Genomic DNA, 27876 nt, shown 5'->3' with positions numbered 1-27876 from the left:
AGAGATGTCATCTTGTACATTAATTACAGTGGTACATCGGGTTAAGAACTTAATTCGTTCTGGAGGTCCGTTCTTAACCTGAAACTGTTCTTAACCTGAGGTTCCACTTTAGCTAATGGGGTCTCCCGCTGCTGCTGCCGCGCTGCCACTGCGCAATTTTTGTTCTCATCCTGAAGCAAAGTTCTTAACCCCAGGTACTATTTCTGGGTTAGCGGAGTCTGTAACCTGAAGCATCTGTAACCTGCGGTACCACTGTACTTCACCTATCTAGAGTCCTCCTTTCAACTAGGTAAAGATATAACTAGCGAAATAAAAAACACAAACGAATACTTGGGGCAGAGTTTCTCTAGACCTCTTTCTGACTGTGTGTTTGCAACAGACCTAATGGTGCTTGAAAGCTGCTAAACTGTGGATCTGAATGGGGTCAACTGACTAGCTAGAGCAGCAGTGAGGAATCTGTGGCCCTCTAGACGCTTTTGGACACCAACTCTCATCAGCCAAAATGGCCAATAGTCAGGACTGGGGGGGGGGAGCACTGGTCCCCTACTCATGAGCTAGAAGATCACCTCACCACGCCTCCAATATTCTTTCGACTTTTAACGTGTGGGTACCTAAGCTGTACAGATGAATATCACCATCAAAGGTGATGTGGTTGGGAAAGATCTCTACCCGAGACCCTGAACAGCTGCTACCACATCTGGTCAACAGTACTGGGCTAAACAGACTAATGGTCTGATTCCTGACATCAGGAGATCTGGAGTGAAGTGTTGTGAACATCCAAGGATGACACCCAGCTCTTTTTTTCTATTCCAACAGAATCAGGAGAGGCAGCTGAGGTGTTAAGACCAATGCTTGGAGCCAATGATGGGCTGGATGTGGGCCAATAAACTGAGGCGTAATTATGAAAAGATAGAGGTATTATGTGTTCCAAATCTGGGAGGTGGGAAGATGGCCTGTGCTGGTCAGAGTTGCACTTCCCTGAAAGGAGCAGGTTCACAGCTTAGGGGTGCTCCCTAAGTTGTTTAAAACTGTTTTTAATATTGTTTTAATTGTTGTAACCAGCCCTGGGACTTTAGGATGAAGGGCAAGTAATTAATAATAAACAAAAATATAACACAGTTCAATAGGTATTAAAGTGTAGGTGGGTTCAGGCATGACCCAAAACCGAGATTCAGCTCAAAAAGGATTTATTGGAACATCAAGAATAAGAACAAGAATGACCAACATGGACACTTGGCCCAGTATATGTACCTTAAGCCAGCCCAGGCAAAACACACACACCACCTGTGATAGGTCACTTTAATCCTGCAATTAGCAAATCACAACACTGGCCCTATCTCAGCAAGGATTGACAGCCTGCCAGCTACAAACAATGTCATTGGACTGTTTTAAAATCCTCTCTGTCTTTTGTTATGCAGATGAAGCTCCTGAGCTACAGGAGGCCTGAAGGCCTAGGCCTGCATTGCATACATACAGCCTACAATGCCTTCATACATAACAGGTATATCATTACTATGTTTGTCCAAAGCTCAACAACTTATTCCTGTTTGTTTAGATACAATTTAGTAGATCTGTCACCAAATTTAGAAAATTGTAAACACTGAGCTGCACTAGTTGCAATTAATTAATCAATTAAATCTACAACACAAACACACTTTCTTTGCTTTGAAGCTGCAGGCATTATCTTAGAAAAGGTGTTCTATATGAGAGAAAGTGGGGAATAACCTGAAGGGGACAGGATAGCCTTAAAAGGCTACAAACCCTTTAAGATGGCAATTGTGCCCTGCAGTTTTTATAAATACTTGCATTAAAAAAATTTTAAAAAATAAAATGAGTCTGCTGCCCAATCAACCAAAGGCATGTTTCCAATTGATTAAAATGTTTGATCAGTTAACCTATCCAATTAAATCAAATAAAGGTTAAAGCCCTACAATGGCATGCATTTGTCAATTATTTCCATCACCGTATATACCATGTAATAGGTTTGAACTATAAACTCCAATCACTTTCCAATATAGATTAACACTTGCAGAGTACTGGATAAATTAGAAAATCTTAGTCTTCAATCCAAAAAAAGAGGGAACAGGTTTAACAACAGTGATCCTGAAGAAGCAGAGACTATTTGGACTTTTATCAATCCTTTGTGCAATGTTTTAAGCTTGCAAGGATCCCAGGAGCAGCCCTGTTAGATTCAGTACAATCAGGTACTATACATAGCTACAAGAGGCCAAGAACACAGTGAAGCAAGTTAGCCCCAAGGACTTGGCATTTTGGAAGGTGGCAGCCAAATGCACATACCACTCATTGAGATTTGTGCTACTGTGTACACTTTTGCAGAATACACATGCCTAATGGCACATCTTGCTCAGCCATGTGGGCTCCTGCTTGCTGTACATGTAGCCATGATTCTACTGCCTAACTAAAAGATCAGGATAGTAATAATAATAATAATAATAATAATTTATTATTTGTACCCCGCCCATCTGGCTGGGTTTCCCCAGCCACTCTGGGCGGCTTCCAACAGAGATGAAAAATACACTGTGTTAGATGTAGGCAAGCGGATAGCACTCTGTCAGGTGTTCAGGCAGCATGTATGGATGCTAAGCCAAAAGTGCAGGAAATCAAATTATGGCTTGCAAACCAGGTATATTTTCTGCTGGCTGTACTGTATATACATCTCTCTCCCTTCCAAACAATTGTGTGGATCAGTTCAAAGTAGGACTCCAGGCTTTAACATTGGTTTGCTTAGTAGATCAACTGACATTTTAGTTGATTACTTGGCAGAGATCCATTTTAAGATACAGGGCAAATTTTAATCAATAGAAGCTAAAATTATGGGAACACTTTATTTGTGGAAGTTAATTTTTGATCTGTTGAGTTACTGTTTACAGTCAGAGAATGAAAAATGATGTATTAGAGATGGCCTCTTCTTTGAACTATAATTGGCAGCTTTTGTTTATTAAAGTGTACATTATCATAGTTTCTTTAATAATGCACAAATACAATTATATTGATCCTTCTATAGTATGTTAATTTAGTTGGACAATTAATCAATGAAAAAGTATTTAATTAGTTGACAGCTCTAGTTCTAAGGCAATCAGCACCCAGCTGAAGTATGTTGGGAGCATACTTTTCCACTCAACCTGAGCACTTTGATGCCAGCGCATTCCAGAAGGAGAAAAACGGATGCTTGAAAGCCTCTCTTGCAATCAGAGTTTGCAGGGCTATATTTCACAATGCAGAACTCTTTATGGCAGAAGTGGCTAAGGTTCTCCACGCAGGAGTTGGGTCAATGCCCTGCAATGTAAAGGCAGCCCTCTCTGCCTTCCAAGTACGGCAACACATGACACTCTGTACAGTGTTTGAGCCATACAGCCTTTGTGTCTGCAGCACTCCACACAAAATCTTGAAGCAGTAAGATTACTTTGAAGTTCCCAGCGACATTTCAGAAAAAGAACTATACTTGAGAAGTCTTATGCAATAACTTGACTGTAGAAGCATGCAATACAGTGCCGTAGGTTTTAACTGTCACTGTCTCTTTTAAAGTCAGGTCACTTATTCCTATTATCTCCCCCCAAGACTAAAGCAGTGCCTAAAGCTTCAAAGGTAGCATTGTTCCATCAAGGCTAGCTTCATATGCTTATAAAAGCCTGATTCCAATAACCATTTGGTTCAAAGCAGATACAAACATCTACAATTCCTTACCCAGTTGGTAAGAATGCATGTGAAGCATCTAAACTTGATCCAAGGCCATATTCATAGAGAATGTAAGAGCATCCTTCCCTAACCTGGTATCCTCCTAATGTTTTGGAATAAAACGCCCATCAGTCCCAGCCAGCAGAGCCATGTTGGAGAAGGCTGGCGTGAAGGATTCTGCATCCCCAAATGGGAAGGGGAATAATACATTACCCCTCTATTTTCAGTAATGTTAAAATCTGGACTATCTGTGGGCTAAGGTCTGTGGGCTAAGGTCTCTGTAAAACGCCCATCAGTCCCAGCCAGCAGAGCCATGTTGGAGAAGGCTGGCGTGAAGGATTCTGCATCCCCAAATGGGAAGGGGAATAATACATTACCCCTCTATTTTCAGTAATGTTAAAATCTGGACTATCTGTGGGCTATGGTCTCTGTTCATTTCAGCTTAACACTGGGGACATTTTCAGTGTACATATTGAAGTTCTCAGACGGGAAGTGCAGAAGAGACCCTATCATTCTCTCCCTGATTAACGCACTCTCTCGTTAATTTTACTTATACAAAAAAGCAACCAAGAATCTACACTTGGAAATCAAGCTCTGCTCCATTTGGCTCACACCACCAATAATCCCATTAAGCCAAAGCTGCAAGTTTACACAGTACCCAGTTCTGCAGCTATATGCTTTCAAGAGCTGACTAAGGTATTTTTACAAGGGGTACCATTGGGGAGAGCAACATACACCCAACCCATCTCAGGACCACCTACATTTCTGTTTACTGCAAGGTAGAAAAGTAATCAAAATCCTTATTCTTAAAATGTGTATATCTTTTTTTCCACAATTCACTCCCCACACTTCTACTGAAACCACTTCCCCAACATGTGCACATTTCGGATTTCTGCAGATCAACCACTTCAAAAATCATTCCCTCCACTGATTCACCATTTTGATTTGTTCATAGTTAGCAACCAGCAGCACAGTTCCACACATATGCACTCAGAACTATGTTCCACTAAGTTCAATGGGACTTACACATAGGTAAGAAAGAGTGTGTACATAGGAATACAGTTTAAATGTGAGATACACCTGGTACCATACAGTGGTACCTCTGGATGCGAACGGGATGCGTTCCGGAGCCCCGTTCGCATCCTGAAGCGAACGCAACCCACGCCTGTGCTTCTGCTCGTGTGCAGGTCGTGATTCGCCACTTCCGCGCATGCACATGACATCATTTTGAGCATCTGCGCATGCGTGAGCGGCGAAACCCGGAAGTAACACACACTGTTACTTCCAGGTCACCGCGGAGCGCAACCCGAAAACACTCAACCTGAAGCTACTTCAACCCGAGGCATGACTGTATTACTTGTGTCAGGGGCTTGCAGCTAAAGCTCAAAGAACCTATGGTAATTTGGATAGGGTTAAGAAAACTGTAGCAAAAACAAAAAAACCTAGCAAGATTGCTGTTTTAGGGGTTGTTTTAAAAGTCTGGAACGGATTAATCCATTTTGCATTACTTTCTATGAGAAAGCACGCCTTGGTTTTAGAACACTTTGGTTTTGGAACAAATTTCCGGAACAGATTAAGTTTGGGAACCAAGGTAACACTGTACTAGCTTGGAATATTCCATACAACACTGTATTTATTTATGTTTGTTTATTTATTAAATTTGTATACTGCCCCTATACCCGTAGATCTCAGGGCAGTTCATAACATAAAGTCACAATATGAAAAACAGAAAATACATAATAAAAACAAAAACAAAGGCTAAGCAATACTCCTCCCTTCCACAACACATTTTAAAAGGGCATCAGATGTCAATCAGCCAAAGGCCTGGTTAAAGAGGAAGCAGGTTGCTCAATATTACTACATACACACATAGCATAATCCAGATACAATAGGGGTTTGAAAAAGCATCTTGCCTAATGCCACTGGGCAAGTTTATAACATAATTAGCAAGGAAAGAATTGCATTTCCCCCGTATCTAAATACTGATACAGTATTTGCCGTTTTCTCCAATATTCACTCAATCCACAACAAAGACAGTACCTTGAAAGACAAGGAAACCAGCACAACCGATGAATATCAGATGCACATTTACAATAATTATGCATTTATTGTGCTATATAAGCCAATTTTGTCTGGAAAGACATGCCATAGTGCCAGTGGAACTTAATTGCATGTGGACTTAAGAGAGAGGTGTTAGAAAGGAAGAGGGGTGAGAAGTCACAAGAACTCAGCATATTTAGGCTGGAGAAAGAGGAGATGACAAAAAGATGAAGGGGTGTGAGAGGAAGGGCAAAGCAATAGAACAGCAGTTTAAGATAAAAATAGGTGCTTTAAACACCTTGAAAACCAGTTGGTCTCCACAGCAACTGCAGGTAACCAGAATTAATGGGCTTAAATTACAGGAAGATAGATTTAGGTTAAATATAATAAAGAAACAAAATAATTGGTGGGCAATTGCACAAATTGGATGCAGACTGAATTATCCATCTCATTAGAGGTTTCTAAACACAGGTTGGGTAAACCTCTATTATGTGTCGAAATCCTTTAGGTGCTACCGACCTTCTTCAAAAAGAAACCTTCTAGTCTGACACAGGGCTTTTCAGACTGCAATACTATGTACACTTATAAGTCTTATTGAACTTAGTGTGACTGGGTAAACAATAAAGTACTGTGCAGTTATAAATAGAGCCTCAGGGCCAAACTAGACAAGATAAAAGAGATCCATCTTTGGTTCACCTATCTGTATTTTAGCCAAAAGCAGCCATGGCGGGAGCCCCATCTCAGCTGGGACCATGTATTTGAGGAAAGAAGTGTTGCCCCCCCTCCCCACCAGTCCAATTTACCTGTGAAATTTTTTTCCTCACTCCCACCCAGCTACTATTTTACCAATGAAAATTATCCACTCATTCGTTCTCCTACAGCTTCTCTCTTATTCTGTTGTTTGGGTGAAAAAGTTGGTCAGTGATATTAGAGGGAGCCAACTGTGCAGTGCTTTTTCCCAATATCAGTGTAGCCAAATAATAAGAGGATATTATTAAGGTTGAGGGAGTTGGGTATGTTTACCCTGGAAAAGAGGACACTTGAGATCAGATATGATAGCCATCTTCAAATATCTAAAGGGCTGTCACATGGAAGATGGAAGAAGCTTGTTTTCTCCTGCTCTGGAGGATAGGACCCAAACCAATATCTTCAAGTTACAGGAAAGGAGATTCTGAGTAAACACTGGGAAGAACTTTCTGATGGTAACAGCCATTTGACAGTGGAACAGACTCCCTCAGAGTCTCCTCCTTCAATGGAGGTTTCTAAGCAGAGGTTGGGTGGCCATCTGTCGTGGATGCTTTAACTGAGATTTCTGTAATGCAGGGAGTTGGACTAGATTACTCTTGGGGTCCCTTTCAACTCTACAATTCTATGATTAGCATTTCCCCAAATGGGCAAGATGGCTCTTCCAAATCTGTTGTTACAGATGTGTTAGGGGCATGGCTGGTAGTCCACTGGTTCAAATAGCCACTCATTCCCCAGGAAGTAAGCCATTCTCTCTCAGTTTCAGCCTCTCCATTTCAGCAATAGAGGGAAAGAACAAGACTGGCTTATTTTACAGCTTGGATGTGGCCCCTTTTTCACTATTAGGGCCACAGTCCTTTCTGGCTGGCCTTTTGGGGCCATGTACCAGAGATGGGTGGTGCCTGAGTTAGAGGTTGACAGAGCAGTTTTACCTTTGTATAGTAAGCTAATTTCTTCACACTCACTTCTCTCTCTAACCTTCACCAATACAAGCAAAAAGCATAATCAGTTCATTACACCTTCTAGCCAGGCAAAAACACACAAGGAGGTTGCAAAGAGTGGGGTAGTTCAGAAGAGTTCTGGGAACTGGGAGGAGTCCCAGGGGCCCGATAGAGAAACCTGGAGGGCTGCATTTGGCCCCTGGGCCTGAGGTCCTCCAATCCTGCTTTCCACAGTTGTTGCAAGGATTCCCTTGTCAAAGGATGTGACCTATATGGAATGGCTCCAATTGCAAAGCAGGTACCGCAGTGCCAGGATTGTCAATCTTTTATTCTTTGCAACTATCAATCTGAAGTCACCTTTTCAAAATGGCACCTTTTATCCCAACAGGACAAAGCCAAACCATGCCTTGCTACTATAAATTCATCAGTCATCACACAGAACTGTCCATTTTCAGGCACATCTCTTAAAAGCAGGATTTTAAAGACTGCATTAAAGCCATTCCTGCAGCTGCCAGAAGTCTTACTTGCTGAGATGCTAAGACAGACTTGCAGTGCCTGGTTCCCAAAGAAAGCCCTGTGAGTAACATAGCTTTTCACTTCCATAGCCCAGAGTAGATGGGCATCAATTATTTTGAGTGCTTCTGGTGGTTTCTTCTTACTACAGCCAGCCAGCCAGCCAAAAGCCACTAAATAAATCACACTACTACTAGAACCCATTACATTTCCAAAAGGGAACATTCAGGTGGATTTGTAAGAAGAAATAATATAAAAATTAAATAGTGCAGCACAAGGGACTCGCTGTGCATTTTGCAAGCTGTTAAGACAAACAGATTCTGCAACGAAAAGGGGTGCTTTCACCCCTCCCCAGACTAAAGAAATTAAAAAGAAAAGAGATATACTGTACGGCATTTTTAAAAATCTACACAGGCCAGAACCTGCAGTGAACTTGGTAAAATGTAGGATCTATTTAACAATGCATTTGGGTAAAAAAAAAAGAAAGAAAGAAAGAAATCAGCATAAAGTTCAAATCCTAATTTAATACATCAGTTCTAGAGACCTTACATTAAAAATAGGAACAGGTTGAGGAAGAAGGGAATCAGCACACATGTAGCAGCCCTTCATACTGTTGGCCATAATAGAGTAGCTTCATTAAGTATTATTATCTCTCAATCTTTCAGAGAAATCTACACTTTTCCTTCCTCCTCAGCTACATTGCAAGTTTTATGCTGGTGTTGGTGAAAGGACTGCAGCACTCTGAATGTCTAGTTCACTACCCCCTCCTCAAAAGCAGCAATGACATACAGAACCTTCTGAGCTAAGACAAAAAATGACTTTGAAGTCCCAATTGATAGAACTAAAGGACTGGCTAAGTCTAGCTCACCAAGCCATTTGAACTGACAAAAACCTCCTGGAACCCAGCAGGTCAAAGGCTACAAATACAGAGAAAGACACAGACTTCTAGCTGTCATTCCAAAATAAAACTTGATCCACCTTAAACACATTTAACCTGGGAGTAAGTCCCATTGAATTTAATAAAACTCACTACTGAGCAGACATACCTAAGATGGTGATGAAGAAGATTTCATAGAAATCATAGAACTGTAGAGTTGGAAGTGACCATGAGGGTAATCTAGTCCAACTCCCCGCAATGCAGGAATCTTTTGCCAATGTGTGGCTCAAACCCACAACCTTGAGATTGAGTCTCATGCTCGACCAACTGAGATAGTGAGAAGGACAATTTGATTCTGTGAACTTCATTGGAAACGTTTAGGGCCATGTCACCAACTGAGAAGCTGGTGACTTCAATATCAGAGTCTTCATAAGATATATTGCACATACAAAACAACTTGCTCCACTCTTAAGGTACCCGAGAGCCAGTTCAGTGTTTTCCTTATTACATTATATCAGTGTGGCAGAAAGAGAACTGTGACAATTACACATTAGTTTGCTTTCACTGGGAATCCACTGCAGCTTCCCACTTAAATTACACACATGATTTTTTACACATGTTCAGCTTTATAGGGGAAATTACATTTATCAAGTGGCCCTCATAGCCATATGTACACATCCCATTTATTGACGCACAGTCCCTTTGGCTGACATACCTTCTATCACCTGAACAAGTTGGTCAGGCTTCCAGATCCCTTGTATTTCAATGGGGCACAAGACTGACTTATTCCACAGGGTGACAGATGCACAGAACACCATTAGGGACATCATTGATTTTGGAAGACCACTTCACAACAGACACCCCACACTGCTCCTTATATTTGACATTTGGGTCATCTGATCCCTCTGCCCATTGCTATGCACACTCCACTTCCCACCATATATTCCCCAGCCCTTAATCAAGGCTTAATCGGCCTCTTCCACAGCCCACTCCTCCCATATATCCAGTAGTCAGGAACCTCCATCGAAATGGCAGCTCAGCACCCTGCTCCACTCCAGAATAGCCTTCTCAATCTAGTATTCCTATCCACTATTCCATAGTTGTTCCTTTAAATCCCACCCCTATGACACAAAATCATTGCCCCAGAGATTGCATAATGTTGTTCTTGCCCCCCCCTCCACCATCTCCACACACACACAAAGTCCTCTCAGGGCAGGACTTTGAGGCAGCTGTTTGGTGCCCCACTCAGCAGATGAGGGCCAGAAATGCAGCAGGGTTGACTTGCCACAAGGATTTCAGTCACATCTTAAGGTGAGAAGGAGTGTAAGTCCATTAAGTCCCAGAGTCTAGAAGAGAATGGCTGCAGACCCCCCCCCCCGACTTCTTCAGCCTACCCTGAACCATTTCCAGTGCCTGTCCTGACCCAGATGAGCCCCTGGGTAGGCGCCAAATCATCCCACATCCTGCCCCACGGATTGCTCCACCACGATGGGCCACTTACCTTACCCCTCTAGCCCAGCCTCCGTATTCTACAACGCCCCCCCCCCCCGCTCCCGATTTCCTTACCAGACGCTTCCACCACTAAACAATCCCGCCTCCCTAAAGCCCCAGCCGATGTTGCAAGCCCGCAGCACGGAGCCCACCTCTTGCAGATTGCCCTCGAGGCACACCTCGCAGCTTCCATCTCCAGCAGCAGCTCCCACCGCCCCAGGCTGGCCCAGATCCTCTCGTCCGCTCCCCACACCTGAGCCTCTCCCCCCTATCCTCTCCCCCCATGCCCTGACCTCCAGAATGCCCCAGCCCCTTTTCTCTCACGATGCCCCAATTGCCCGCCATATCCTGACTCCTCAGAACGCCCCCCACGTACCCCAAAACCTGGTCCAGCGCAGAGCCCCCCCCACTACACATTATATTCCGCCTCGCCGTAAGCCCAAGCTCTCTCTCTCTCTCTCTCTCTCTCTCTCACACACACACACACACACACACCCCTCCTGCGCTTGCAGGCAGCAACGCGCCTTCAGACGACCGTAGCCCTCCAAGCCTCCCGCAGCCGCATATTCCGAGGAGCCCTCTTTGTCCACCGCCTGCTACCCCAGAATGCCCCCCCATTAGACGCCCATTCTCACGCGCACTCTGTCACACACGTATATATACACCATACGGCCTCGTCTCCCCCTCCACGCGCAGCCGCCCCCCTCCGTCTCTCACCTGCGCTCCGGCCGCGGCCCGCGGGTCCCACACGGCTCGCCCGCTCGCGCGCCCGCCAGACACCCCCGGCCCGGATTCGCCTTCCCGCTCGCGGTCCGAGCCGGTGCCGAATGAGCGGCCGCCGCCACCGAGGCCAGAAGCCGCAGCTGGGAAGCGAGCGAGGAAACCCGCGCGAGGCTCTCTGCGCCGCCATCTAGCGGGCTCCTTCAGCAAGGGCCAGCGCGGCTCACCCTGAAACCCTCAGCCAGCCAGGCCAGGGGAAAGGAGGGGGCTTGCGGGGTTGGGGGCAGGGGCTGGGTTCAAAAATAATTGGAATTTTAAAAAGGAACACCGGAACCGGTCTTGAGGGTCAAGATTCGGCCCGGAAAGGTGTGAAGTAATTGAGAACAAAAATAAGAAGGCAGCCCTCTGGGCATGTGCAGAGTGCACATAATCCATATCCCGCAAAAAAAAGCAAAAAAAACCCAGACTCCTGTCTAGGTTGGGGAGCGGGCAGTAATGCCAACCCTGGGTATCCAGGATCCCAAGAGAAAGGGATTTGTGACCCCATAACAGGTACTAGAGAAGCTTCCAAGAGGCATGTCTTGTGTGAACAATTACCAGTATATTATCTAATCCAGCCAATGATTCAGAGTTGCAGATCTAAAACCACTTAAAGCAGATTAGTTCCTCCACTTAGCATATTTTAACGCATTTTGTGTTAAGATGATGAAGCGATGATAGAAGGGCAATTTCCATCCACCCACGTCTTTGCAGAGCATCTTTGCATGGGAATTTTTCGACTTTGCCCCTGGAGGCTAGAAAATTTGCCTAGATAAAGACTCCATATGACCCCACTGAGGAGTCTCTCCTCCAGGTTGTAAATCTGAACAGAAATATGTCATTCCATTCTCTCCCTCAAATACTTAACCCTCAAACAGCATGATCCTATGGGTCCACTTAGGACCTGTTCACACCTAAGTTAATTGTGGATTGTCTACCCCTTGTATGCCAATTAATTCCCCTGTATCCCACAGTTCTTCACTGTATACAACTTCTACCTCACACTTTCCCCCTCTGTAAACCCAAAATTACCTAGTGCTCAGAAAATACAAAAATAAATGTGCACCTCTTATAATGCCACATTTTGAACCATTCCAGGAGAGCTTTCTCTGATTTTTTTATATGTGGGCAGTTCTGATCCATCTCTCCCCTCTCTTCCCACTTCAAAAATGTTAATAAAAGCAGCTTTATTATTATGAATGTTTATTTTTACTATTATTAACAATTACTGTATGTTACACCCACCCAAAAATCAATGTGGTATGATCCAGAATGAGTGATAGAAGCAGGTGAGCGCCAACATCAAAACTTAATCACACTGCTCTTGGGGGATTTGGAAAAGGTGCCAAACAATTTGTATTGATTTTAATAGAATGAGCTCGAAAAAGCAATGGAACAATCAGCTAGGGGGCTTAAATGATCTAACTCCGAGACTGTGCTAAACAATTTGAGAGCTAGGAAGTAAGGATATAAGATGGTAGCGAAAATTAAGAATTGCCATTTTCAGAAACAATTTTGTGAAGAAGTCAAGCACCCAGCTAGATGAAATGACGTTTAAGCATCTTGGAAGCTAGTTGATCACAATTGTGATAACAAGAATTGACTCGTGGCAAACACTTCTAATTTGGCCTGAGAAAATGGTTTCTAAGCTTTAAACTCTTCAGCTAGTGCCACTGATAACCAGGACATTATAAAGGATTCAGGTTGTAATCCAAATCCCAATTACCTGAGGGTAAGACCTATTGAATTCAATACAACTCCCTTCTGAGGGGACATGATTAGGACTGCACTACCTATAATAGATAAAGAGGTGTTTAAACCCTTAATTTTTATTTACCGTATTTTTCTGTGTCTAAGACACCCCCATGTATAAGACACCCCCTATTTTGGGAGACTCCAAATTAAGAAAACACCCCTCAGCACTACCCGTGTAAAAGATGAGCCCCAATTTTAAACCTAATTTTCTAGTTAAAAAACCTAGTCTTATACACAGAAAAGTATGGTATTTATTTTATTAAATTTATATACCGACCTATACCCGGAGGTCTCAGGGTGGTTCACAGAATAAAATAATTTCCCTTGCCTGGGGAAGATGGCATTCCCATAAAACTCTGAACTACACAAAAATATTTTTTAAAATTGTATATTCGTGATGTACTGTTCTATTTTATTTTTTATTTGTAAGAGATGTACTGTGGTGTGTTTTTTTTTGTTCGGTTTCCTTCCTTTTTTTCTTTTTCTAAGTTTTCCTTGTGTGTCTATATTGATTTTAACCCAATAAAGATTGAATTACAATAATGATAATAATAACAACTTCTGAACTACATAGAAACATAGGGAGCTGCCATACTTGCTCAAGTATGATCTCTTTCAGCTTCTGCCTTCTGGAAGAAGGTATAGGTTTATAAAGACCAGGACTAGCCGCCTGAGGAACAGTTTCTACGTCTACGCAAATGCAATTCTGGTTCTAAATGCAGCATAAGGAGTCTCTATAGTATATTGTATTTTAAAATGGGGTTTCAGAGTTTTTAGGGGTTTTTGAATGTCTTATGTAGATTTTCAGTTTCATGGCTCTGTATGGGACAATGACAATAAAGATACCGTATCGTATCAAGCCATTGGTGCACCCAGCACAGCACTGTTGACACTGGCACCATCTCAAAGGTTTCAGGCAGAAGTATTTCCCAGTCCTACCTGGAGTTGCTTGGGATTGAGCCCTGGACCCTCTGCATGAAGAACATACTGTGCATCGGGGGGGCGGGGAGTTTGCAAGGGGTGGGATCCAATGCTCTATCAATTTAGTGTTTTTATTTTATTTGCATTTAGTAACAGCTAATAATACTGAAACTTCAAAGCTTAACTAATATTGTATTTGCAGTTTGCAGCCATTCGTTGGTACTTATGAACTTATGATGCAGAAAATGTATTGTGAAAAAGGTACCATTTTGGAAAATTTTCTGCCCCACATCACCCCAAAGCATGTTCTCTACCACTGAGCTGCAACAATGTTCTCTCTGAATAGTAACTTTGTTTCTATATACTTACAAGATATATTCCTTAGGGATGACATGAATTCAACTTTCATTTGCCCAGGCAATTTTGATGAGACACTATCTGACAGCTTCGGGAAATTATTGCAGGAAAGATCAGTTATCTATACATTATAGTAAGACCAAGGTTATTTGTTGTCTTTGGTACATCAAGGAATTACTTGTGGAAGACTGATTACTGGACCATTGAACAAGTTAGATGTTTTTTACTTGGAGATTCATTTTTCAGGATTTAACTAGATCATATCTGTACTATTAAACTCAATGCCATTAATAATAATACTTAACACTGGTATATTGCATTCAAGCATTCAAAACACTGTGCATGCATTTATCTAGTTGCAATTCTTTCAACCTTTATATCCCCCATATTGAAGAGGATACAGGTTGTGGAGAGAAAAACAAGTTGATAAAGAGAGAGTGATATGCCTAAGGCACAGGTGGAAAGTCTGTGGTCTTCCAGATGTTGCTGGACTACAGCTCTATCATCCCTTAACATTGGACGTGCTAGCTGGAGCTGATGAGAGTTGGAGTCCATCAACATCTGGAGGGAACCATGTTGATTACCCTGACTAAGGGCACCTAGTGAGTTAAGAGTAGAGACAAGACTCAAACAAAGACTCATTGATTCATAGCTCACTGTCTTAGTTATATATGATAACTTAATGGGATTCTCAAACTTTGGAAACACAATGTGGGCAACCCAATCCTACTCATCCTTTAAAAACCAAATAGTAGAGTTCACCACAGTTCTTCTAACCTGGAAATTCCTCAGAATAGCATACTGCAATCAATTTTGGGATTTCCCAGAAGTACCTCTTCTGGAGGCATGTTGAGACAGGGCTGTATCTATGCAACATTAACAATTGGCTCAGAATCTCCCTCCAGGAACAACTTATGAGAGAGTCACAGAAGATGGAATCTTCATTTCAGAAGACAGAATTTCTCTAATAGAAACATGTGGATTTCCCATTGCATATTTTCTTGGCATTACACCAGCAGAATGCCTTGCATGAGGATGCTCTGATCAAGTGCAGGGTTAATCAAAATCCTTGTAGCTGTGGAAGTGAAGAAAGGTGCTCTTAAGGCTGGGACTACTCCCATTAATTTCAATGGAACGTGAAAACTTTCATCATCTTGATTGTAAACAGAAGGTTATCCCATTGCAAGAGACAGGAGTAGGCATAGGATTTTTCACATTTCCCTTCCATTCTTCAAATTTTGCACTGCTGGTGTTCTGCCAGTGATAGTCTCACCCCAAATACATGGTTCCCACTACTGCACCAATAGTTTTTTCCACTATTTCCTCCCCCACAACCAATGTCATGTTGTGCTCCAAGTGTGTGTGAGAGAGTGTTTAACATTGGTCCTAGCCTGCCCAGGTGGCATAACTCAAGATAGATTCCCTCTCAAAATTAACTTTCCAACTAACCTTTATAGGAACCAAATTTAAAAGAAAACTTTTTACATGGGGCACCACTCAGTTGTGAAAGGAAAGACTGATGTCATAACTAATCTGAGCAACTCTCAGTCCAGTCAAGAACCAGTGTGGTGTAGTGGTTAAGAGCGGTAGTCCTGTAATCTGGTGAACTGGGTTCGCGTCTCCACTCCTCCACATGTAGCTGCTGGGTGACCTTGGGCTAGTCACACGTCTCTGAAGTCTCTCAGCCTCACTCACCTCACAGAGGGTTTGTTGTGGGGGAGGAAGGGAAAGGAAATTGTTAGCCGCTTTGAGATTCCTTGCGGTAGTGATAAAGTGGGATATCAAATCCAAACTCTTCTTCTTCTTGTTCCATTTCAACCTCACGTTTGTTGAAGTCTAAACTGATTTGAGTCCTTAACAGTTAAGGGCTGGCTTAACTCATAAGAACATTAAGGAAAGCCCTGCTGGATCAGTCAGGCATGCTGTTCTCACAATGGCCAACCAGATATCTGTAGGAAGTCCACAAACAGGACCTGAGCACTTGTGATTCCCAGCAACTAATATTCAGAGGCTTACTGAACAGTGGCAGTGGAACAAAGTCATTGTGCCTAGTAGCCATTGATAGCCTTATCTTATTATCTGTTATTAGCCTTACAGCAGCTAGCACCCGTGCACCATACAAAGGAAGGAAAAGAGAACCCATCGCCCAGAGGGGGGATACTGGTGTGACTACTTCAACCTGATAGGCTGGATTTGCTTCAGGATGTAAGTATTAGATTCTAAGACAATAGCGTCAGTGAACACAGCACATGTAAGACAAGGCTGCCTATTCAGAGTTGCTATTCCAAACCAAGCCTCTAAAAAAATCATTGTCACCCAAGACTTGTAAACAAGACCTTAATGACAAAGAAAGGCCAGTATAACTAGATTCAAAGGCAATTAGATAAATGCAAGGCCGGTAAACACAACAGCTCGGCTCGTCAAAGTCTGTTTGTCAAGATTGTCAAAGGAATATGCACCACGTGCTCTTCTTAACCTTTGACTGACAGTAACAAAATCAAGTCCACTGGACTTGTCAGACCAAAATCACAGTACAGTCAGCCCCCCTGTCACAGTCTCAGCACTTCCCAATCTGCTGCACAGTGCTTCCTTGGGTTAATAGTTTCCGATTCTCCAATTCCTTGTTTGCACAGAAGATCCAAACACAGCTTAATCAGAAAACATTTAAAAGAGCTAACGTTTACAGGTATGTGTCCATGAACCCCAGAAAAAGCTTGAGTATATCCCATGTCATATATCTCCATGACTGGAGGATTACCTCCTTCAAAATCCACAGTCATTTTATCCAAAATGTGTGATAATCTCAGATGGCAATAGCAAATGCAGAATTGGGGGTTCACACCCCACAATGCCCTTTGGGCCTCCACAAATCAAACTGTTATGTAGTGAAGTTTCACCCTGGGCCAGCAGGGGGATACTGTATATAGTTTTCACTCAGGTCTGTAGATAGTTTTCACTCAGGTCCACGTCAGTTATTTTAGGCGGGAAACGCTGGGCTGTTGTTGCTACAATGTTGACAGCCGGCTGCCTATAAAAGCAGGCCGGCTGAGCTGTTTGCAGTCAGTTCTATTCCAGCTTACAAAATAAAGAGCTACTTGGAGAAATCGCTGTGTCGTCTGCTATGTCAACCCACAACTTAACCCTGGCGACGAGGATGGGATCGATGGACATCAGAGCACAGCCAGATGCGGCCAGCCTCTGAACTGAGCTGAATCACTGAGCTGAATCACAGAGCGAAATCACTGAGCGAAATCACTGGACAGAACCAATTCAGAGCTGACTGTTCTGGCTAAGAGCACTGTGTTCCATCCATCGCCCTACACGCCGGCATCGGAATCATGGCTTCACTTGTGCCTCTACCGCCGTTTGCGCCAGCCTCTGAATCATGGGACTCCTACCTCGCTCGGTTCGACTGCTACCTCCAAGCCAACGAGCTGACAGCAGTATCAAAGGATCGGAAGCGGGGCCTATTCCTCAGCCTCTGTGGGCCTGAGGTGTTTGAGACGGCCCGAGCATTGGTTGCGCCTGAAGCAGTCCAGGCAACACCATGGGACACGATCCAAGAGAAGCTCCGCAACCACTACGCACCAAAGCCGTCCAAGATTGCTGCCCGCCATGCGTTCTACCACCGGAACCAGGCAGAGGGGGAGTCAATCAACAACTACACCACCGCCCTGCGACAGGCTGCAATGCACTGTGAGTTCCGAGACTTAGACGATGCCCTGATGGATCGAATCATCTGCAGGGTCCGGGACATCCATCTGCAACGGCGTCTCCTCGCCAAGCCAGACCTCACGCTACAGAAAGCCATTGAGGAGGCTGTGGCCTCAGAAGCTGCTGAACGCTCCGCCCAGGAGATCCGCAAGTCCAGCAGCCCGCGTCTTGCTAGGGAGACAGTTCCGGTGCATCATGAAGAGGCCAGCAGTGATGAGGCATCCTCCAGTGAAGACGATGATGTGCACCAGACAAAGGAAGTTCCAACAGAAGTCCAAGGGCCAACCGGAATGTGCCGGCTGCGGAGGCAACCATTCCCGTGCCAAGTGTCGATTCAGAGACGCCATCTGTAGGAAGTGTTCCAGAAGGGGCCACATCGCTAAGGTCTGCCAATCGGCTCCGTCTGACACCCCCCCTTCATCGACTCGCAAGTCCAAGTCTTCACTCCAGTCTGCCAAGGAAAGTTGTTTCGCTCTCACCAACTGCCGCTGCCCGTCTGGAACCACGATTGGCCAAACCGACTCGCCTACGCGACGCAAGCTGAACGTCACGGTGCTCATTGAAGGAGCTCCATGTGACATGGAGATCGACACCGGGTCTGCCCTGTCCATCGTGTCATGGAGCACCATCAAAAGACTGGTACCCAGAGTGTCCAAAAGGCAACTCGACTCTCACCGCGTACACCTGAGAGACTACCAGGGAAACGACATTCCCGTGGTAGGCGTTGGCCGGTTCCGGATTGCCTTCAAGGATTTTTCGGGCCTGCTCCGGTTGGTGGTGGTCGAAGGTCAGCGGCCAAGCCTCCTAGGGCTAGACTGGTTTGATGCCCTCGGCCTGGAAGTCACCGGCATCAACTGCATCTCTAACGCAGAGACTGAGGGTCTGGTCAAAGACTTTGCCGAGGTTTTCGACGGCACCTTGGGGCAATATACAGGTACGCCCATCTCCTTTAGCCTTGATCCACAAGTCGCCCCCATCAAGCTAAAGCCACGCCGGGTTCCCTTTGCTCTCAAGGCTAAGGTGGACGAACAACTGGACAAACTGATCGCCCAAGGAGTTTTGGAGCCGGTTGACCACGCCAAGTGGGAAACCCCCATCGTCACGCCTGTCAAGCCAGATGGGTCAGTGAGAATCTGCGCTGACTACAAGTGCACGATCAACAAGGCACTTCAGCAGCACGCTTATCCGGTTCCTGTTGTCCAACACCTGCTGCATTCCCTGGGTGAGGGTAAGGTCTTCGCTAAGCTGGACCTTGCCCAAGCCTATCAACAACTGCCCGTTGATGATGCCACTGCTGAAGCCCAGACAATCGTCACCCACCGGGGGGCATTCCGTTGCCGCCGGTTGCAGTTCGGGGTGAGTGTGGCTCCTGGCATCTTCCAAAGCCTTATGGAGCGTCTCCTGCAAGGGCTTCCAGGCGTGGTACCATATTTTGATGACGTCTTGGTGTCTGCAGACTCACACCAGCAGCTGTTCGAGCGCCTCCGTGCCGTGCTGACCAGGTTCCAAGAGGCTGGGCTCAAGGTAAAGAGGGAAAAGTGCCAGATCGCCGTTCCACAGGTAGAGTTCCTGGGCTATCTTATCGATGCCTCCGGCCTTCACCCGACCACATCCAAGATCCGCGCTATCCAGCAGGCCCCCACCCCAAAGAACAAGACGGAGTTGCAGGCGTTCCTGGGGCTGCTGAACTTTTATAACATGTTCCTGCCCCACAAAGCCACAGTGGCTGAGCCTCTTCACCGACTCCTTAGCACAAAGACGCCTTGGGCCTGGGGTCATCAGGAGACGGCGGCCTTCAACGCGGTCAAGGCTCTCCTTTCATCAGACAGTGTGCTGGTACAGTACAGTGAATCCAGGCCGCTGGTCCTTGCCTGCGACGCCTCACCTTTTGGCATCGGTGCTGTCCTTAGTCGCCGTTTTCCAGACGGAAGAGAAGCACCACTCGCCTACTTTTCCAGGACGCTATCTCCGACGGAACGGAATTACAGCCAGCTCGACAAGGAGGCACTGGCACTTGTGGCTGGAGTGAAGAGGTTCCATGAATACCTCTATGGCAGGACTTTTGACCTCATCACTGACCACAAGCCACTCCTGGGCCTCCTCGCCGGTGATCGTCCAACTCCACCGGTCCTCTCGCCACGCATGCTGTGATGGACTGTTTTCCTGGCTGCCTACCACTATCCATCGCCCCGGGAAATCGATGGACCATGACGACGCCCTCAGCCGTTGCCCTCTTCCAGCATTTGTGGAAGACCTGGCTCCAGCTTCATCGCTCCTTCTGATTGAGGATCTTCCGGCAGCGCCTGTATCGGCTGCCACTGTGGCCTCCGCGTCTGCCCAGGATCGCACCATCAGCCGGGTGCTCAACTGGGTGTGGAGGGGGTGGCCACAAGGGCCTTTTGCATTGGAGTTCCAGCCCTTCGCAACCAGACAACATGAACTCTCAGCTCATCGCGGCTGTCTGCTGTGGGGAGACCGCGTCGTGATTCCCCAGGGACTCCGTCAGCGCGTCCTGGAGGCTCTGCACGTTGGCCACCCGGGAATTGTCAAAATGAAGGCGTTGGCTCGGTGTTACGTCTGGTGGCCTAATATGGACGATGCCATCACTGCTTGGGTGTCCGCCTGTCAAGCGTGCCAAGAGTCGAGGCCTGCACCACCGGCAGCTAAGGGACACACCTGGGAGACGCCAAAGACACCCTGGTCGAGGGTGTACATCGATCTGGCTGGCCCCTTTCACGGCCGGACCTTTATGGTAGTGGTGGACGCCTATTCCAAATGGCTGGAGGTCGCCCTGATGCCCTCCACCACTACCGAAGCCGTCATCCGGGTGCTGCGAGGCCTGTTTGCAACGCATGGGTGTCCTGATGTCCTTGTCTCTGACAACGGACCGCAGTTCACGTCAGGCACGTTTGAGTGGTATCTTTTGGGACTGGGCATCCGCCATGCCCTAACGGCACCCTTTCATCCATCCAGCAACGGAAAGAATGGTGCGCTCGGCAAAAGAGGCACTGGCGCGCCTGGACCGGGGAGACTGGCATGAGCGGGTCGCCGAATACTTGTTCGTGCAACACATCACCCCTCATGCGGCCACAGGGCGGAGTCCTGCTGAACTGCTTATGGGCCGCTGCCTCAGGTCACCGCTCGACCGGCTACACCCGGACTTTGCCGTGGCTGAACCCCCAGGCTGTGCCAACGCGCGACGGTCATTTGTCCCAGGAAACCAGGTCTTTGCCCGGAACTATGTGGGGGACATTCCTTGGGTGCCAGCCACAGTAGTGGGAGTCACTGGACCTCGCTCGTACCAGGTGGCACTCGAAGACGGACGCTTGTGGCGACAGCACATAGACCAGCTTAGGCGCAGGGTTGGGGACTTGGACACTACCGTGGTGCCCCCAACTGCGCTTGCGGCTCAAGAAGAGACACGTACAGATGGCGAGGCCCCACCTACACCTCCCTCGCAAACTGCCAGCGTGGAGCCGAACCAAGCCGCTTCAGAGGGTCTGCCAGACTTACCACAGACTCAGACCATTCCACTTGCGGAGGCTCCACCCACAGCAGCGGATCCAGGGGAGTTGGTTCCAACGCCACCTAGGGTCTCACCACAGCCTCAGCAAGAACTGTGTGGCCCTCTGGACTTGGCTACCAGTCCCCGGCGGTCTGGCAGAGTTTCCAAGCGCCCAACTTATTTAAAGGACTATGTTGTTGGACATGTATCACTGTTGGTCTAAGTATGGGAAATGTAACCGATATGCTTTTGTGCCTAATTGAACCATTACGCGTAGTGCTGTTGTCAGAGCTGCCTCCAGGTCCCAGCTCACAGAGGACCAACGCTAGGCTGTAGTTATGTACAAAAGTCTTTATTGAGATTCAGTCTCCATTTTAAAGCCGCAGCGTGCAGCTCTACGTCCCGACCTTAGACCGGCGAAGTCCTGTCTGAGTCTCCTCCCCCTCCACACCAGTTTAAGACTCTCGCTTTGCTCCACCTCTTCCTAAGTTCCTTTCTCCTCTGGGCCCTCCTGCCCGCTAGGGTCTCATCCTTCCTGGACTCCTCTGACGCTGACCCTGACGATTCTTCCCCCTCCTTCCGGCGGGCTTTAGGACCTGGTTCCCTATCCGGGCTACCTTCTGTGCCGCTCGCCTGTACCTTTGAACTTGGCGCGCGCGCCCAGCCTGCAACTTTCCTCTTAACCGTTAACTCGCTCTCCGATGGAGGCGTGGTCAACCCTGACTCCTCTTCTCTCGCTGGTGGTGCATATGTGGGCTCTGACACCTGGGACTCCTCCCCCCCACTACGCTCTGGTGGGGAAGCTGTTCCTGATTTCCAACTGCTGCTCTGGGAGTCCCCGCTGGCCCCTTGCTTCTGGGGTGTCCCCCTTGGGTCGCCCCTTGCCCTGCCCATCGGCGCCCCCTTCTGTAAATCTTCCGATTCGCTGGAGAGGCTCATGGAATCTATCGGGCTGCTGTCATATTCTCCTACGCTGCCCTCGGATTGCTCCCCCTCGCTTTCCATCTCCTCTCCTCCCTGCGCTCCCGCTGAGTCCCTGACAGCTGTATATAAGGAAACCATTACGATTGTAACTAACGCCTTATCTCGGTGGGGAGGGGTGTTATGTAGTGAAGTTTCACCCTGGGCCAGCAGGGGGATACTGTATATAGTTTTCACTCAGGTCTGTAGATAGTTTTCACTCAGGTCCACGTCAGTTATTTTAGGCGGGAAACGCTGGGCTGTTGTTGCTACAATGTTGACAGCCGGCTGCCTATAAAAGCAGGCCGGCTGAGCTGTTTGCAGTCAGTTCTATTCCAGCTTACAAAATAAAGAGCTACTTGGAGAAATCGCTGTGTCGTCTGCTATGTCAACCCACAACTTAACCCTGGCGACGAGGATGGGATCGATGGACATCAGAGCACAGCCAGATGCGGCCAGCCTCTGAACTGAGCTGAATCACTGAGCTGAATCACAGAGCGAAATCACTGAGCGAAATCACTGGACAGAACCAATTCAGAGCTGACTGTTCTGGCTAAGAGCACTGTGTTCCATCCATCGCCCTACACGCCGGCATCGGAATCATGGCTTCACTTGTGCCTCTACCGCCGTTTGCGCCAGCCTCTGAATCATGGGACTCCTACCTCGCTCGGTTCGACTGCTACCTCCAAGCCAACGAGCTGACAGCAGTATCAAAGGATCGGAAGCGGGGCCTATTCCTCAGCCTCTGTGGGCCTGAGGTGTTTGAGACGGCCCGAGCATTGGTTGCGCCTGAAGCAGTCCAGGCAACACCATGGGACACGATCCAAGAGAAGCTCCGCAACCACTACGCACCAAAGCCGTCCAAGATTGCTGCCCGCCATGCGTTCTACCACCGGAACCAGGCAGAGGGGGAGTCAATCAACAACTACACCACCGCCCTGCGACAGGCTGCAATGCACTGTGAGTTCCGAGACATTCACATATGCAGAACAATGTCCACTATATGACATGGCACTGAATTGTGTCTGGGCTAATTGTAGCTGCACCATTGTGGCTGCAAGGCACTTCAGCATCCTCTCTGCTGCAAGCTGGTATTATGTCCTGGTCCTTCTGATGATTCACAACGTGATATGTGAAAGAGAGTGGGCAAAAGAACCATCAGTGGCCCAGTTTACCCATCACATTAACCATAGCTAAAAATCCATAGTTTATTATTTAATGTGAACATACAGTTTCCGGCGGGGGGGGGGGGGATCTTCTTTGCTGACTCCTGCTGCTGCTGCTGCTGCCACCAGACAACCTATATGTTAAGCATTCATTTAGATTCGCTTATGCAGAGGTTAGATTATATCTGGCCTTTATTGTACATTCATTCTGATTTGTTTTGTATGACAATAATCGTTAATCCTGATTTGCTTGTTTGGTATTTATATGCCTTCCTAAGCCACAAAAGGTTTGTTGTTGCTGTCTTTAAGTGGATTTGTTGGGCTTGGGTGACAAAGCACTTTAATCCACTTTAATTACACAAACCTAAGGTTGTGATATGTACTTGAATCCTTCCCACAGCATGCTGACATTCTGGAAGTGACCCCATCCTGGCTTGTTGTGACATCTGAACCCAAGCTCATGGTTAGTTTTTCTCCAAAACAAACCATGTGCAGTAGACAAGGTTTGGTCTTGTAAAAATATGAAAGAGCCACTAGTTATAGTTATAGCTATATGAAAGAGCCACTAGTTATAGCTTGAGTAGATTGTGGGCTGAGGGAAACAAACCAGGTCTCTGAGTTTAGATATAGTGACAAGTCAGACTCTGGCTTTACTTCCCTGCAGGAGTAGAAATTGCACCCACATGCTGCACATTCACATTAAATCAGTGCTTGTTTTCAACTATGGTTCAATGAGTCACGCAAACTGGGCCACTATTTCACATGAAGGAATCCAGACAGATTGTGCCACATGACAAATAAAATTTAATAGAAAACAAAGAAACTTGTTCAGACACTCCTAAACATTCCCATACACGTCAGAAGTAAGATCAGTGAGTTCATTGTGACTTGCTCTCAAGTGCACATAAGATTGCAGCTTCAGTTTTATTAAACCATTTAAAACAGTGAGCCAGCTCCTCTTTTTACACTCCAGGGCAACATTTTGAATGTAAATTTTTCTTTGGGAGAAGGGAATTATGTTGCTGTTTAAAAGTGTTCAGTGTACAAATAGAGTGTCTCTGAGTATGTCTTCCTATACACATATAAATGTAAGGCTGCCATCAGGCTGCTGTTCACATGGCCATCAGTATGTGACCATGCCAACTCCACTGTGTCAACAGGATGGCAGCCCAGGCAAGTTAATTAACCGAGGAGGGGAGGCGTTTCAGAGAGTGGTTTGGCAAACCTCTCTGAAGTGCCTCCCTGCTCCAATACGTGCAGCTGCAGTGAGGTTTAATGGAGGGAGGGAGCCACTTCAGAACACTGAAGAACCTCCCCTCCTTGATCTGTGAAGGGAAAGGTGAGCAGGTGGATGAGGTGTAAAGGTGGGCTTGCCCAAGAGGAAAATTGGTGCAGTTGGCTAGTGGAGTGAGCCTTTTGTGTGTGTCTATAACTGGTAAGCATGCCATACATACATGCACACTGGTTTTATAGAATACAACATACCATATTGTTACTTCCCCACCACCACCAAGTTAAGACACTTCTTCTTTGGGGACAGAAAGCACTGGAAACTTGTGACATTTAATATACACTCAGTGAGCATGAGAAACACGTGCATTTCTACAAGGCAGCGGATCTGGTAACCAATATCAGATCACCAGAGAGATTCTGCACCCACAAGGCAGCTTTCATCCCACAGCTCTCTGCTTCCTGCTCCTGTCACTGCTTTGCCCCCAATCTGCTTCTTGGATTCCTTTACAAACATACATCAAACACACATCTTCTCCAAACTCTGACAACTCTTGTATTTCAAACATTCCAGAGATCTCTCTGTCTCAGTAAAGTAAACCATCTTCTAACAATTAGCTCCTGTAAAAAGACTTTCAGCCACCCTGGACCATTAACATTCTTTTGTCAGATTTCAGCTGTGATCAGGCGCCACCAAAAGAGGAAAAACTCAAACTGATGGTTCCATCCACAGTAATCAGGCAGCCCTATCACAAGAACAACACGGCATATTATGATTCTTGCTAGAAAAGGTAAGCAGAATTTGATCGTCTCTTGTTAATCTCTTAACTATGGGCAGCATTAAGACTGGTGCATGCACAGCTCTGAACACAGCTATTTCCAAGACTGAAAGGAAATGGGAGATGGCAAAAGGAATGGCACAAAAGGGGCTGGAGGTGTGCATGTGCCTATGAGCTTGTGAGCCCTCATGGTCAAAGAGGGGAAGCAAATACAGCTGTACCTTGGAACTTGAATATAATCCATTCCAGAAGGCTGTTCGACTTCTGAAACGTTCGAGTTCCAAGGCGCAGCTTCCAAATGGCCAACAGCTAGGTTTTTGCACAGTGGAAGTCGCGTCGGACGTTCGTGTTCCGAGGAACGTTCAAAAACCACAGCGCCTACTTCCAGGTTTTCGGTGTTCAGGAGCCGAAACCTTCGAGAATGGAGCCATTCGAGTTCCAAGGTATCACTGTATTAAGATCCTAGCAGGAAGGTCACACACTTTCTTTGGAGCAACAGATGGCAAGGCCTCAGTTGGGCCTAAAAGACAGTATGCAGAGCTGTAAAAAAGACAGTAACAGTTTATCCTAGGTCCATGTGTGCACATTTGATGATCTTAAAGTGACCATCCTAAAAGACCCATATTGTTCAACATCTTTATAAGTGACGTGGATGAAGGAATTGAAGTCTACACTCCTGTCTCCCAGACCTATCTGGAGATGCTACAGACTGAACCCGAGATCTTTTGAATGCAAAGCACATGCTGAGCCACGACCCTTCCCTCAAAGACTGTCTCAGAAAGCTTTACACAAATCCAGCTACACCACTGTCTGGTCCCTATGTTCCTCAGGTCCAGCAGATTACATCAGGAGGGATCCAGCTTGTCCAGAGTGCTCCAAATGAGCCCTCTAAACTCGTATCTTAGTTTTTTTCCACCTCTCTTCCTCCTCCCATTGCTCAGTAATTGCTTTCCAGGTGTGATGCAAAGGTAGATGCATGGGAAAGGATCAGAACTTTATTTGTTCAGACCCGCTGCACTGCTTGAAGACAATACCCAGAAAGCCTTTCATCCTGGCTGCCTCCCGAGTTTGGAACAATGAAACAACAGCTTGGTCCCAAATCCCTCGGCTTGTCAACAGTACCTGCCCCAGAGGGATGACCCACGTTTGCCCTCTCCCTCCTCTCTCTGCATTGGCAGCAGTTAAGTTCAGCAGACTCCTTTTGTAGGAAACACTTAGCTAGGCTCATTCATTATTTCTCTAAGTCACCTCTCGCCTCACACAACTGTAGTACACCCACCCACCCACCCACCTGTTTTTCAGCTGTACTGTAGAACAAGTGGAGGAGAGAACTTTGTTCTGGAATGGCTCCAAGGGTCTGGCCTGTCTCTATTCTGCATGCTCTTTTGTATGCTGCCAAGGAATGGAATTTGGTGGGAAGGTAAACGGTGTTTCCGTGCGCTGCTCTGGTTCACCAGAAGCGGCTTTGTCATGCTGGCCACATGATCCAGAAGCTGTATGCCGGCTCCCTCGGCCAATAAAGCCAGATGAGCGACGCAACCCCAGAGTCGGCCACGACTAGACCTAATGGTCAGGGGTCCCTTTACCTTTACCTAGTAACCATGTGGAGGACTTAACACACAATGAACCACACATGGAGCCACTGAAAAGTATTTTCTCACAACTGTATTCTACATGGCAGGTGTAATATTTTGAAAGCCTTTTACCCGTCTCCATAAGCCCAGCCAAGTACAACATCTTTAAGGCAGCATGACACACATCCCTGGTGACAGACAGCACTGATGTGGATACATGGCACATATTGCACAGGGTCTTCCCAGTGGTGGCTCTCCATTTAGGAGCAATTTATTTTACTTCTTGTCTATCTATCATAGGGAGCCACTACAGAAAAGGCCCATTCTCATATTGCCACCCTCCAAACCTCTTGTGAAGAAGACACATGAAGAAAGGCCTCAGATGATGATCGCAGAGTCCAGGTCGGTTTATAGGGGGAGAGGCGGTCCTGGAAGTAAAACCATTTCTGTTTTACCCAGGCATCTGATGGCTGAAATATGCCATTTCCGGCAACCTTTAAAAGATTAACTGTGAGAGTATATGATTGCTCTTAGATCATTTTAATACGTTTGTAGATGTTTTATATCAATATTATTTTTAACATGTTTTTATTTGTATTGTTTTATTGTTGTGTTTGCTGCCCTGGGCTCCTTTGGGAGGAAGGATGAAATAGACATTTGACAAATGACTACAAATAAACATCATACTAAAACAGATGCAAAATGTAATAAGTTTTAAAATACACTGCAGTGTGGACAGTGCTGCTACAGGGAAGATTTTTCGGCAGCCTCTGTATGAAAGCTATAATGTTCCAATATAGTCTCCAGAAATCCCTGAAATCCTGTGTGAACTTAATCTTCTTTTGAGAGATTGC

General features: G+C 46.2%; 1 protein-coding gene and 1 long non-coding RNA gene across 5 annotated transcripts in view; one reads left to right on the top strand and one right to left on the bottom strand.

Moving 5' to 3' along the window:
- SEMA4G (semaphorin 4G) overlaps positions 1-11169 on the bottom strand; it is a 102753-nt gene extending 91584 nt beyond the window's left edge. Inside the window, exon 1 of one of the 4 annotated variants that reach the window (XM_079977424.1) lies at positions 11020-11169. The gene's annotated coding sequence lies outside the window, so the exon portion shown is untranslated. Of the gene's footprint in view, positions 1-9526; positions 9644-10454; positions 10531-11019 lie in introns of those variants that run through there. The other 3 variants (XM_079977427.1, XM_079977426.1, XM_079977425.1) reach the window with 3 other exon arrangements.
- On the top strand, positions 670-27499 carry LOC307216864. Its single transcript, XR_013839349.1, has 4 exons — positions 670-915; positions 1419-1501; positions 16184-16299; positions 27323-27499. It is a non-coding gene; the product is annotated as an uncharacterized lncRNA (long non-coding RNA).
- Positions 27500-27876: the final 377 nt, after the last annotated feature.

The sequence above is a fragment of the Podarcis cretensis genome (genome assembly GCF_951804945.1).
Source record: "Podarcis cretensis genome assembly, chromosome: 5".
Lineage (NCBI taxonomy): Eukaryota > Metazoa > Chordata > Lepidosauria > Squamata > Lacertidae > Podarcis > Podarcis cretensis.
This window is presented reverse-complemented; position numbering and strand designations above follow the sequence as displayed.